Genomic DNA, 13,964 nt, shown 5'->3' with positions numbered 1-13,964 from the left:
TATGTAGAACTTTTAATGTCCACCGAAGAAAAACGCAGAAATGTAAGAATTCTGGATGGGTAGATTTTTATCCTTTGACTTGCTGAGAGGTTCTTAAGATTTGGGTTTTAAGGTCCACATGCGTTTGATCTGTATCTGGAGAGGGTTGACAAGTGTGGACCTGGAGGCATTCTGTGGAGTAAGATGTTCCACAGTAGGTCCTGCTATGTCAAAACGGGACATGCTCAGATGTCCCGTTTTGACACTTAAGGATTTCATCTCTTCATTTTGCAAATGAAGTTGGTATTTTCCATCCTTTACTTTCAGAGCACAAAGAGCTCTGGTATCTGAGCTCTTTGTGCTCAGGGAATAAGTGAGTAAAAAGAGGTGACATTGATCACATATTACAAAAGCAATAGTGGTAATGTTTATTAATATATATCGATGGGTTAAAGTGCAGACACAGGTCTGCTGCGTTGTGTCAGTACAGGTAGTTTAGGCATCAATTCAGTATAGCTACCTCTTAAACGCCTCCCTTAGGTGGTTTTCCCAGACTGTCCCACTGAGAGGGAAACCTCAGAGTAGACCCGGAATCTGCTGTAGAGATCTAAAAACCATGTGAAGAGAGAGAAGGGTAGAGTTTGTAATTATCCCAAAATGTGGATGAAATTGTGGGGTTAGACATGCATCCATTATAATTATGTTGCTTACTTTGAGTCTTACAGCCTGGTCACTGATGAAGTTAATGTCAGAAATGTTTAATTTCTAAATCTCACATTCATCACTCCATCCCTGCGTATAATGTGAAAGGCAAGATCTAATGACAACAGAAGAACTTTGTATGCATTTGTCAGCGAGTAGCGTAAATTGGAGAGACCGAGAGGAAATGAATGTAATTGATCCTGATCTGTTGAAAATAAAATCATTCGCAACAAATAAATTTCCCTTGAGTCATAAGGATTTTCCTGAGTGAAATTCACAATTAAGGCAGGCTGCTGTTGTAGGAACTGCATGGGGATCTATTGAGTTTAATATGTGATATAAAAGGTTTTCATTTTATGTCATGGTAAGCCAATTGAAACCAGATAAAAAATGAGCTGAGTATGAAAATAGCTTAAGTTTCATTTAAGAGAGTGAAGACCCCCAGTGGACCAAAGCAGAATCTGACGCTCGTGAAGAGGCAAAATATTCTTGTAATTTTATTTAGCAAATGTTTGGACTTCAAACCTAGATTGAGTTTTACCATTTGACTATGGAAGAAATGTCATTTGTTTTAACATATGAAATCTTAAAAAGGAACTTACTAAAATCTGTTGAGTATGAACTGCAATTTGTATCTACCTACATGGACACTCTCTCTTGAGGAAAAAAGATTTTTATGGGTGGAGAAAACAGTGGGTGACTGTTCCCCCCTCCACGAGGACATGAATCACAAACACAGGAGTTAAGGTGAGGCTTCAAAATCCAAGAAAGCAATCCAACTCTCATGCTGAGGCGTCTGTTGCTTGTGGAGCTCCTGCTTTATGCAAAGTGAATGGTAAGACGAATTATTGTTCCCTTCAGATTCGTTAACTTCAGCACAAATTAGCAGCTTGATAGTTGAAAGTTGGGCAAGAAAATGATCCCAATCACATGTAATGGATAAAGTAACCTTAAGCTTACTAAAAATGTACATCCAATTAAAAAGAGCCATTTGTGATCATCATTAATGTTTAGTGTGTTACCAGATGTTCCTATGTTTATTTAACAGTAATCTAACCGGAAGCAGTTAAATGTTAGCTCTCGATTTTTAATGCATGGATAAAAAGTTATCCACCAAAACAGGGAATAAGTGAGTAAAAAGAGGTGAGTGGCTTACGCCTTGCTCAAGGGCACTTTAGCAGGAGGAGGACGTGGGGGGCTGATGGAGGGAGAGGAAACAGGAAACATGAGATGCCTCCTGTATCATGATACCTGATCACGGCAAATTAAAATACACCCGCTCACAAAGCAGGGGTTACGATCCCGCGTGGTATATTTATACGCAGGTTAATCCTCCATGGCAACGTTGATGTTCTAGTTTTGATGGGGGTGGAGGATTGGTCAACAGCAGCTGACCGCGCCCTCAACCCTTATAAGCTACCTACTAAACTATTACCATCAAGTGTCGGGGGAGAGAGGGATGACGGCTCTGCTGCTGCTGCTGCTGCTGCTGCTGCTGCTGCTGCCCTCAGTGCGGCGGAGGAGAGAAAGCATCTTTGTCTGCACAGAGCAGCTCTGCTGGGCTTCCCTGCCTGTCTGCTTTCATCTACACAGCAACATCTAAAGATAAGGGAGACTCTTCCTGAAAACGGGGTTCGCGGATTCATCTGCCGCATTCATCTCAGCTTAAATTTTCGGACTTTTCCTCCCCGTTTCCTTCTCTCTTCCTCTCTCTCTCTCTCTCTCCATTGTGCTTTCCGGGGTTTTTTTTCTTCTTCTCTTTTTTCTGTTGCCTTGCTGGAATAATCCAACCCTCCCTCCGTGTCCATGTGTCGGATCGCTGGATGATGCACAGGTAAATGACACCACGCACCTCCTACACACAAACGACCTTACGGACGGAGGTAATTGCTTTTTTAAAAGGCATGCCGCAGCGGAAAGCCACGTTATACACGCCGTGTATTTGTGTTTAAAGCTGCGAGGCTGAGCTTCTTTTTTTCCTTCTTCTTTCTTTCTCTCTCCTATGTCAGTGATTTGTTTTCCGTCTCAATTCGGGGGCTTCTCATTTACTTCTTCTTCGGGGTGTCTTTTGGAGATCTCAGTCTCTATGCAGGTAAAGGTGATCTGGGTTATTTCAGAATTTGCATACATTTCCAGTCAGCTCAGCTGGGTGGAAGAGGACAGAGGTATGGTTTCAGAATCTCGGCACGGTTTTGCGGATGAGGTCGCCTAATTGCGCGCCGGAAGACATGCCCCGTGGTTGGGCTGTACATGCACCACATACTGTGGGGGCTTTTCCTTTGAATGCATACAATACAGAAAACTGGCATGGTTTCAACAGATCCCACGTACCAGGCTGACTGGTGAAGATGCTGAATATTTTATGTGGACGGGGGGTGGGGGGGGGAGAAAAAAAAAAGTGAAGTTGAGGTGGTCTTTGAGTCATGCAGCAGGCAGGGCCCTTGTCTGTAAAATGCTGGAGGTAGCCTATTTATTATTGAGGGGGATTTTGTGTTCTGTGCCAGAGGACCAGCTAGTTTAAATAAAAACAGAAGGAACGGGAGAGGGAACAGTTGCAGCCAGTTCAGCTCTAAATACGCTAAAAATATTTGAGAAAAGTTGCTATTCCTTCCAGCGTTAATGGTTGCAAAAATCAAATTGTGTGGTTTGCATTTTAGGAGGTGTTGTGGTTCAAATTGCAGCTTGTTCTCTATCTTCTTCAGAATACATTTGCTGTATTTTATTCTCGGTACTAATTCACAACCCCGCACATTATAACTAGATTATTGTGACTGAGCAGAGGGAAACAGCTTATTTAATCACAACCTATTGTTTATGGGAAGGCATATATTGTCATGGTGCACTGTTTGGGTGTTACTTTCCTCCTCGCTGGTGTTTGTTTTTATTTTGTATATCTTTTGTGTCTTGAATATTTTTTTTATAGAACAGTAGTGACTGATCACAGCTTGATGTTTCCCCCTTAATAATTAGATTAATTTATCCAAAAACTGAGGGGAGGTGCCCAAGGGGGTTGCTGCCGCTCTTCTCAAAAGGAGTGTGGCTGCCCTCCTTGCACCTCCTGCAAACCAATTTGCTTTGCAAATTTCAGCTCCACCTGTGATCTGATGGACACCGTTACTTGTCTTCGTCAGGATGGAGCAAAACATCCAGCTCAAGATATTAGGCAATAAACCAAGTTGGGTTCACAAGAACACAGCAAGATTTTTTAAAGATATTATTAAGCAATAGTATTTTGGGTAAAAATTCTTACTTTATATATTATTTATACAAATAGAGTAGTCTCATAGTGTTTGAAGAATCTCTCATTTACATTGGACATTGAAAATGCTCCTTTTTGTGTTTTCACAAATAGAACAAATGATTAATTAATGTCAAACTTAAATCTCTCCAGTGAAGAATTACCCACTTTTAGTTTTTTCAAATCAAGTATTTTAGATTTTCAACTAGAGATGATTAAATATAGTCTTTAAAAGAGTGCAGATGCAAAGATCAGCTCTAAAGCAGATGCTAACTTTAGGATAGTTAGCAGCTAATAGTTATCCAGACGCTGTATACTTCCATTGCGTACATGTAAGCTGTATTTTTCTGTTGGACCTTCCTTCAGTGCCTTTGGAAAATAGAGTTGTCGGTCAGCACAATGGAGAGTTTTGTTTTTTTTCTTTCACTGAGTCAATATAACACAACATCTGGTTACATCCTTAAATTGTCGACTCCAAATCAAATCAGAAACAGTTAAGATCAATTTAATCCTATACAAACTGTGTAATGGACCTTTAATTTAACACCCATAGGAAGCTCCGAAGCAGATGGGAAACATTGCGTCATTAGTGGCTGATGGCTTTTGCACACACTGTAGTCTCACAGTGCTTACAAATCATTTGTGTCTTGTCTACAACTCTTTTAACGTTTCTATACTGTGCACCCAAATGCTACTTGACCCACAGCCAGAAAGTAATGAGTGCTTTTGTTCAGCTTTCCCAAACAGAAATATTTTTTAAGTCGACTCTGGCAAGAAGTAAACTCAAGAACTACTTCCTAGCTTACAAAAAAAAAATTGAAATAAATACATAAAATCTATCCCACCATAAACACAAGAGGTCTGTCAAGGTTCAGAAAAGTTTTAAACAGTTAAAGCATCTTTCAGCGCTGCCCCACCTGTTGCTGCGCATTGATGGTCAGCTGACACCGTTATGCTTTTCAGACGCACAAGGCAAAGATGATCTTCTGGAAATATTTCCAGGTGCTGCATACTTTTTCCAGTTGTCAAAAGTATAGAGTATCATTGTGCCTAAGCTTCAAAACAATGATAAATATTATAATATTGCAACCAAAATGTTTTACTATTTCAGCGGTAGCAGAAATAATTGCTGGTTTTCTGTTTTACATAACTATAAAATCGTTTTACATATTTTTGGTCAACATTACCATACCATTAGATTGTCATACCTGCCCAGGCCTACTAATTACTGAGGTCAAGCTTAAAGTACTAACCTTCATATCATATTCATAATAGTAGCTTACACTCACCTCACTAGATAAGGTCAAATCCCAACAGCAACTACTAGGTTGTGCTTTTGGAGACAGACTTTGTCTCGTTTTGATGAGAAACATCATGGCGTTTTAGTAATGCAGTGACTTCAGGTTTCATTGAATAGAATGACCAAAATAAAGGATTTTGCAAAGAATAAAAAAGGGCGAGGGACCCTTCAAAATAAGGTATTGCTAAGGTCATAGTTACAGACTTTGGTGAACTAAGCTTTAGTTGCAATCGGATTCTTAATGGATTTACCAATCTTATTGCTTAATACTACATTTCTGATTTTTAAATCAAATTTCAGCTTTAGCTTCACTCAATGTGTTATAGCTAGGATTTCTCCCATTACCCAGTTGCTATTTTCTGGAGGGGGAGGAGCTTTCAGGGCCACACTTTCAACACTTGTGTGGCTAAGATCTGACTCACAAGGCATCTGCTTTCATTACTGCCTCCAATAAAATGTGAGAGTTTGGGAAGGGTTGGGCGTTTAAGAAAGAGGGAAATTGTGTCACTGCTGTCATCACAGCAACTTATTTAATACCAAGTCATTGGAATCATTTTGTAAATAATTTTGTAATATTTTTTTCAAAGCTATTAGAATGTGGCAGATCACATAACTTCACTTTTATTTAGTTGAGACATTTTTCTCCCGAAGGTATTTCTTGTCTATCGGAATGAAACAGAAATGCAGAATCCAGACATAACATAAAGCACCAGCTAGAACGCAGCGAGAGATGGGTGACTTGACCAAGGAGACTGCTTGAAATAACAAGAGGGCAAAGTTGACGTGGTGTGTGTGGATGTTTGTGTGGTTTTCATACATGTGTGTCACAGCTCAGTGGCTTCAGCATGCATTCTGGGGAAGCGGAAGGTTACAGATATTGTGTGGCATTGCAAATCGTGTCGCTTCCTCTTTATCATACCCCATCAAGGTCATACCCACAGACTGAAAGTGGTGGCCCTGGCCTTTTCCACTCCTGGCTCTGGCAGAGGAACGGGGCCCGCGGACCACTGTTGCTTCTAATCAGGACTGACGCGTGACTCAGTTGCATGCCAGCTGCAGAGCCAAACAGGGTTTATGTCCCTGGATGATGAAGACAAAAAAACAAAGGTCACTGTTGAGATCTTTGTCTCTCTGCACCTTCAGGGAGCTCGAGTTATTTCATCATTTGTGCGTTATTTTCTAATGAACTTTGCTCCACAGAATGGAACAAATGGTAGAAATAAAAAGAAAATCTTTTACCCAGTACAAGTCATATAGCCAGAGGGCTGTATAGTTAGAGTTGTGACACCAGCAGCATAGTGTTGGTTAAATTACAATCTGGGTCATTGTGCCACTTGTTTCAAAGGGTAGAAACAAGGATTTAAAACATTGTTATACGCAGCCGAAAATCACAGGGGACGGACCCCCTGCCCTCTTTTCTGGGAAAACTGGAGCGTTATGCCGCAAAGTATTTCACTGAAATTGTAACTATATAATTTTATACCCTTCATTATGCATGCTAGGTGCATGTGGTAATTACAGATACAAAACAAGTCCTTTCAGAACTTTGAATTTATTTTTTTTCCCTTCTCCTACGCCTCACAATGCTATATATGTTACAGCCCACTCAACTGACTGGAAGTATGTCAGATGCTGCTGAGAACTAGTAAACAGATTTATTTTTTTGTAGTAGTAGTAGTTAAAACAGGGCAGGATTTAAAAAAGACCTTTCCCAGGCAGAATAAAATATGCACTTTGTCTTACCTTGCACTAGACAAAACGTCTAACTTATGAGACAAAACATGTAAAGAAGATGCATGAAATTGGACTTGGGAAAACATGAGATGATGAGTATTTTTGTTGAAACAAAAAAATTCTTCTTCTTTTTTCACAAAAATTTGTGTTGAATAGTACAGCCCAAGTTTGGCTTGTGTAGTCTTTACCCATCTAATCTAGGGTGCTCCTGTTGTACCAAAAACTAACTAAAATGTTTCCTCCTGTGTTTTCAAAAAATAGACTAGAGGTTTCATATCTATTTCAAAGAACCTGTCTTCAAAGTTGAAATATCCAGTTCAGTCCTGAAAAGCCTAGTTGTCTTTGAAAGCTGACCAAATGCAGTCCACACTAATTAAACACACTGAAACATGCAAATGTGAAACAGATGCTAACTTAACAGTGAGCTTGTTGTGGTTTTCTTACTGTGAGTTGTCTATCATCCTGTCACAGTGGCTTTTTCCCCTCTACTTTCATTTTAAATTAGTCTTTTATGCATATTAAATATGTGGAAATTACTGATGCAAAACACGTCTTTTGAAAGCTTTGAAATTTCATATTGCTCTCCTATACTTCGTAATCATCAGGTGCAATGTCTTACAACCCACTCATCTGACTTGGAAGATAATTATTGCTTAAAAGTCAGCATCAGGCATTTTTATTTTATTTATTTATTCATTTTTGCACGTTTCCCACTCAGAATAGACAAATGCTTTGCATTTGTTTTCTCCATTAATGCTCCATTTGGGATATAATAATACATACACTCACAGTACATGCCATACACCATTGGCTCACAAGAGCTTGACAAGATTAGATTTAAGTAATATTTTATTTGTTGTTGTTTTTTAATAAATACAGTAAAGATTTCAGAAATTAGTATGTTTAATATTTTAGTCCATGCTTTGCTTGTGTATACACTGTAATTTTTATTCTTTTCTAAGGTGATCCCACAAAATCAAAATTTTCTAAATTCTTTAGATTTTCTAAATCTAAATTTATAGATGTTGAAAATCTGTAAAGATTTTCTAAATGTAAGACTGTTCTCAAAAATGGTTCCCAAATATTTTTGCTGGCTCACAAAATAGGAATGAAAGTGACTTGTCACTGTAACTATTAGCCGATTACGCAAGCATTACATGAAGTCAGTTAAAAAAATCTATTACACAAATCAAACATCATCCACGGCAACATTCCTTATCCATGACTGATGTAAGATTAAGAGCATCAATGTTTTAACATAACCATTTTCTTCCTATTTTTGTTTGGATTTCTTAAGAGAATCTGTCTAGTGTGCAGTTATCCATATCTGTCTTTCACAGTCTTTTTAGATTCTAATCTTTAGTTGATCTTTAATTCTACGCAGCACTTTGAGTTGCTTTTAGTATGAGGCGTGCTCTATAAATGTCAAATGTTTTGATTGATTCATTGATCAAGCACTCAGCCAGCCCAGATTCATCAGCAACTGGTCATTCAAAGTTTCACTGCTAATGATGCTAAAGTTAGCATCTGCTTCCAGCTGCAAGCTGAATCTTAAAATTTATTTTTTTTCTGACAGTTTTATTTTTCTTATTTTTAGTTCTTTTGGAGCTGAGTAGCATATTGTTTTCAGTTAAAATCCTTATTTACTCCGTCAACACAACATCTGGTGTGACAACATCTGATCATAAATCTGCCTGGCACCAGCTCCTTATCTCAAATTGTGAAATGTCAGCTCGGAATCAGTTGAGATCATTTCAATCAAATGCAAGTGTTTATCTGATACACCTTAGTTAAGCTCAAAAGTCAGGTTTTAACACCACAATGCTTTTAATTTAATCATTTTTTTTACACCCCGTACCCGCCAGAATGTCTGACAAAAGCATTGAAACATGCTGTTGAGGACCAAACAGGGGCCTTTTGAAACATCTATGAAGAAAAATAATAACTTATTTGCATATGCAGTAGCTTCTGATTTTAAAAGCCTGATTGGTCCTGCCATATATCTGTGAAATAATTGACGGTAAAATTGCCTGTGATTTTCACCACAGGTGGTACAGTAGGTGGAAAGGAACGAAAGGCGGCCTGTAATTTTCCGTAAGCACAATGCTACTTAGGATTCATCAAAGGTTGTCAGCGGAGTCTGTCATACTTAGGAGACACGGTGACAAAAATGTCTCATGAAAAGCTCAGCTGTTGTTCATTAAGTACGCGCATGACAAAAATGTACCCGGTCAGATTTTCCCCCCGACATCTTGCACTCAAAATGGAGAGACATTTATATTTGTTAGGTGTGTTTTTTCTGTCATATGTTTTTAATAACACAGATGCTGTTAGATGGAAGTTGTTGTTTTTTTTTTTTCTTTTTTGTAAATGAGCCACATAATTTACGTAGGGTTAATGTGAGAAACATGTGGCATGCAGAACCTAAAGTCTTTTTCCCTTCATTCTGGAAATTTTACTCTATTCTATTTTGCTTAACTTAACAAATACGTTTCCTCCCACCCCGTCGAGCAGCTGAATTTTGTAACTGATGGGCTCCTGAGGTTGACACCACAGACTCCAATCAGCTCCAGTCTTGATTAAGAGGCTATTGTAGGCCAGTAAAGTAAAAAAAAAAAAAAAAAAAAGTAAAAACAAAGTAATGTAAGTGCTCATTATCACCCTTTTTAACTTTGTGATCTGCTATAACCTTGCTAAAATATCATAGAGTAGTGGGTTCTGAGAGTGCTGATTGAAGGGGATATTTATTCACTGTTGAACTGAAGACGTACAGCCCCCTAGTTAAACAAAGTGGCTTCATCTTGCAACGCCGTTCAGGTATCTTTTGCACATTTAAAAAGTGTTGCATTACATTGCAGATGTAGGAATTTTTAAGCCCATCCATCTTTGTGACAGAATGAGTAAAAGGAGGCTGAAGCTGCACTGTTAAGCGAAAGGTGCCTAGGCAGCATAATCGGTGCCCTTAGTGAAATAAAACACAACATCACTTTGTCAGGACATACGTTGTGCCGTTAGACTGCTCAAGAAAACAGCAATCCTACAAGGACCAAATCTGCTGCTGGAAGGAAAAGGATTTGAGTTTGCAAGAATAAAAAACAATGCAGTTATAGTATTGCTTTGAATTAGTATTTTCTTTGGTCTAGAGAAATGGTCTTGGTTTTCTGCTATCAAAATTAAGGATGCACCAAATGCTCAGTTGGCCACCAGAACCGGATGATCTTCAGCTTGACCGACTTGATTGCTAACAGCAAAACATAAATACAATTTAAAATGAGTTACAGAAAGTATGAGATGTAAGAAGGTGCTAATGAGGGAAAGAAAAAAATGCTGTGGAATTTGTTTGTTACTGACTGTATTTCTCAGCGCTGGATTGGCTGAGGTTTTCTTTGTATCTATGACTTAAATAGTTAATCTTTTCAAATGTAATTAGTTATGATTTGAGGCTTAGCAAAAATGTGCTTGGCCTGTGCACTTTTGTGTTTTAAGTCATGATTAACTGCATAAAAAAAAAATAATTAGTGGTTTTAGGGCAGGTCACATTGTTTTGCCTCCCTACAGCTCAGACTAACTCCTCCCTCTGTTTTAAGTCAGGTGTGTCCAAAGTCAGTCCTCAATCCTGCATGATTTAGTTTTCTTCCTGGTGGTAGTTACTACCTCCTCAGCATATCAGTGTTCTGCAGAGGCCTGCTAATGAGCCATCATTTGAATCAGGTGTGCTGAAACAGAGGGAAAACCGTGCAGGATACTGACTGGCCTTTTAAACTGACTTTGGAGACCCCTATTTTAAGCATTCTCAAACACTCTCTCACATAATGTAAAGCTGAAAAGTGCACATATATTTCTCCTGTCTTTTTTGATTAATGCACCGCAGCTTGGAAAATGAGCGAGAAGGTAGATGGTGTTTGGAGGGTTTTGGAGATGTCTCCTGTGCTGCATTGAAAATAGTTTGCGTCCCTCATGATATTTGATGAAGTGTAAAAGCTCTTAGCCATGCAGAAAACAACCCTGTTGTTGTAGTGGTGGGTTGGTATTGTCGTAGCAGTTGTTATTAAAGATTGAAACTCTGGTGTAGTGTTTGTGGTATTCACTTGGATTTCACTTTGGTTTGAAAGCCAAAGTGTACTGCACTAAGACTTATGTACAAAATGGCAGCCTCTGCTGTGCATTGTAAAGGCCCCTCACATACATTGTCAGATGTTGATAAACTTATACAGTCAATATTGTTTTCCTCTTACACAAAATGGGTGGAGCTGCTAGTCAAGGTGCAGAAATCTCTCATATAAGAGAAATTAGGCATATTGTGAAGGAACATGTCAATGCAGGTATGATTCTTGTGGCTGTAGCATCCTGACAGAATTGGTAAAAAGTACACCAGGATCTTCCTATTTTTCCAATTAAACTGTGTTTCCTATGTTTTTTGCATTCACACTTGGATCTCTGGACAGTCTTGAACAGCCATGAAGGGAATGGTACTGTCTTCCTGATTATTTATATGGCATGTGTGGGCATTTTGACTTCGGGCCTATTTGTGTTAAGAGTGGCACTAAGAACTGATGAAATACCGGTTTAGTTTTGCATTGAGATATTTTAAAACACTATTCAAAAGATAGTGGTAAGGGTCGAGTCTCAACCAGGTGTATATGAAAGCTTGTAACTTAAAAGAAACATGCATTTTATGCTGTCTGTTCTCAGTGAGAAATTGGAATCTGCCAAAATCTTAATTGACAGGTCAAGGCGTTGTAAGTGTAAAATGCTGCTGTTGGTGCATCTCTAATCATGATGAGATTGTGCGTGTTCATCTGATTGTAAAAAGCCAAATTGTAGTAAAGTGTTCCAAATTACAGAGTGTAATTAACTGTAAAGAGACGCACATTCCCCAGGCTGTTATTCAGATTTCTGTATTCTTTATGGTATACAACAATCTGAAGCTTTTAGTTTTGCAAACTACATATTTTGGGTATAACGGCGTCAACTGGAAAGACTTGCTGCATTATTCAAAGGCCAGCTTTAAAGAAACGTGCGCATCAGCCTCTTTCTTCTTGAAAGATGAAAACAATGATGACACGGGGAAGGTTAAACATTCACCTTGGCTGACAGCGCGTGATTATGTATTATCTGCATCACCTCAGCAACCCGTGGCTCTGAATTAAGAAAAAAAAAATAGACTACATTTTGGTTTGCTGAAATATTTTTGATTGAACTTGCATCAGATTTGTTGTCAGAAACTCCTGGTAGTTGCCACAGAGGTTTTGCTCAATCTTAGTTGCAAATCGCACAGTGGATCTTTCTCTTTCATACCAGCATTACTGTCACCATCAGGGGAATTCATCTTCTCAAGGCAATATCCACACGGCTCTCGCATGGGAGGCGGGAAGGAGTTCACAATGAATGTGTTGGAAACCTGGGCAGTCTTGTAAAAATTGCACTGGTACCTGTGAGCTTTTAATAATTTTTTTTTTCTCCCCTCTCTTATCATGTGACAACAGGGCGTAGGGCAGATTTACGTGGATGCAGTTGATCAGTGAATGGCAGGCGGGTTGCGAAGCAAAAGATTCCTAGCAGCTGTCTGGCTGTCCATCCATCACGCCGCACTCAGGCGCGCCAGTCACACTTAGATGACCAGCAGACTGCAGAATGGGGGATGCTGTGGTAAACACTGGTACAGTCGTTTATTTCAATTCAAGCTGTGTCTTCTGGCATCTCTCATGGGGAGCGGATTCTCACTAATTTGTTACAGTATGCAGCGGAAATCTTGCCTAATGCTGCATTGCAAAGTCAGTCTTTTCCTTGCCCGCGGCTGCTTCATCTATAAAGGTGTCTGTCTCATGTGTCCTATCTGTGCGAGGGAGCTTTATGCCGTATCAATGTCAGCTTTCATTGGGTCTTAGTGGAGCTTTCTGATTCTGGCAAAAGGAGCTGTTACCTAAGATCAACCTAGGCCTTTCTTTTGCTTAGCCGCCGAAGAGGAAAGAGGAGTCGTGGGTTTGTGTGCAAGTCTGTGTACATGTGTGAAAAGAAAAGGCTCAGCGAGCAGGATCCTCGCTTTGCTTCCGCTCAGGGTTTTTGTCTGGTGGCATCCTCCTCAGGATGAGATGTGACAGTGCTGGATGATCTAATCATGGATGTCATGGCATAGCTGCTTATTAACCGAGATTTCAAGGGCAAACATTTCCATCATTAGTAGCTAGTATACTGTATAAATGGCTCCATGAGCAAGTGGTGCAGTGGTGATGGCTTCTGGTAATGTCACAGTATGTGGTGGTGGAGAGGAGCTTGTCTCATTACATTTTTTGCACATATATATGAAGAACTTATCTTCATATATATATATATATATATATATATATATATATATATATATATATATATATATCTATATATATATCTATATATACATATATATATATATATATATATATATATATTATATATTTTCAGAGAAATTTTAAGTCCTCTGAGGTTCAGAATTACAGAGGGTGTAAAATATATGCTCATTCATGTTATTTTCAGAGAAATTTTAAGTCCTCTGAGGTTCAGAATTACAGAGGGTGTAAAATATATGCTCATTCATGTTATCTAAAACATTAAAAAATTTTACATTTTAATTTTTTGAGTGCTGTCATGAAGATTATTTAATGCACATCAAATATGTTGGTCAATGTTTCATTTATTATGGTTCAAAAGCAGCTCTAAAAAGTTGACGTTTTAGTGCAGATATAAAGTAACTAGGTGTTTCAGCTGTTTTGGAGTTTTCTACAAGTTTGTTCCAGATTTGTGGTGCATAGAAGCTGAATGCTGCTTCTCCTCGTTTGGTTCTGGTTCTGGGGATGCAGAGCAGACCAGAACCAGATGACCTGAGAGGTCCAGAAGGTTGATACAACAGCAGCAGATATTTAATGTATTTTTCTGCTAAGCTGTGACGTGATTTATAAACTAACGTAACTATTTTGAAGTCTATTCTCTGAGCTACAGGGAGCCAGTGGAAGGACTTTAGTGTGAGGTTCTCTATCT

The 13,964-nt window shown here is 38.9% G+C and overlaps 1 protein-coding gene across 4 annotated transcripts in view; it reads left to right on the top strand.

Annotated features, from left to right (window-relative positions):
• Positions 1–2,120: 2,120 nt before the first annotated feature.
• Positions 2,121–13,964, top strand: part of nrxn2a (neurexin 2a) — a 162,975-nt gene continuing 151,131 nt past the window's right edge. The window contains exon 1 of one of the 4 annotated variants that reach the window (XM_044139847.1): positions 2,121–2,515. The gene's annotated coding sequence lies outside the window, so the exon portion shown is untranslated. Of the gene's footprint in view, positions 2,565–2,723; positions 2,774–13,964 lie in introns of those variants that run through there. The other 3 variants (XM_044139850.1, XM_044139848.1, XM_044139849.1) reach the window with 3 other exon arrangements.

The sequence above is a fragment of the Gambusia affinis genome, linkage group LG15 (genome assembly GCF_019740435.1).
Source record: "Gambusia affinis linkage group LG15, SWU_Gaff_1.0, whole genome shotgun sequence".
Taxonomy (NCBI): domain Eukaryota; kingdom Metazoa; phylum Chordata; class Actinopteri; order Cyprinodontiformes; family Poeciliidae; genus Gambusia; species Gambusia affinis.
Note: the sequence above shows the minus strand (reverse complement) of the source record. Positions and strands in the feature narration are given on the sequence as shown.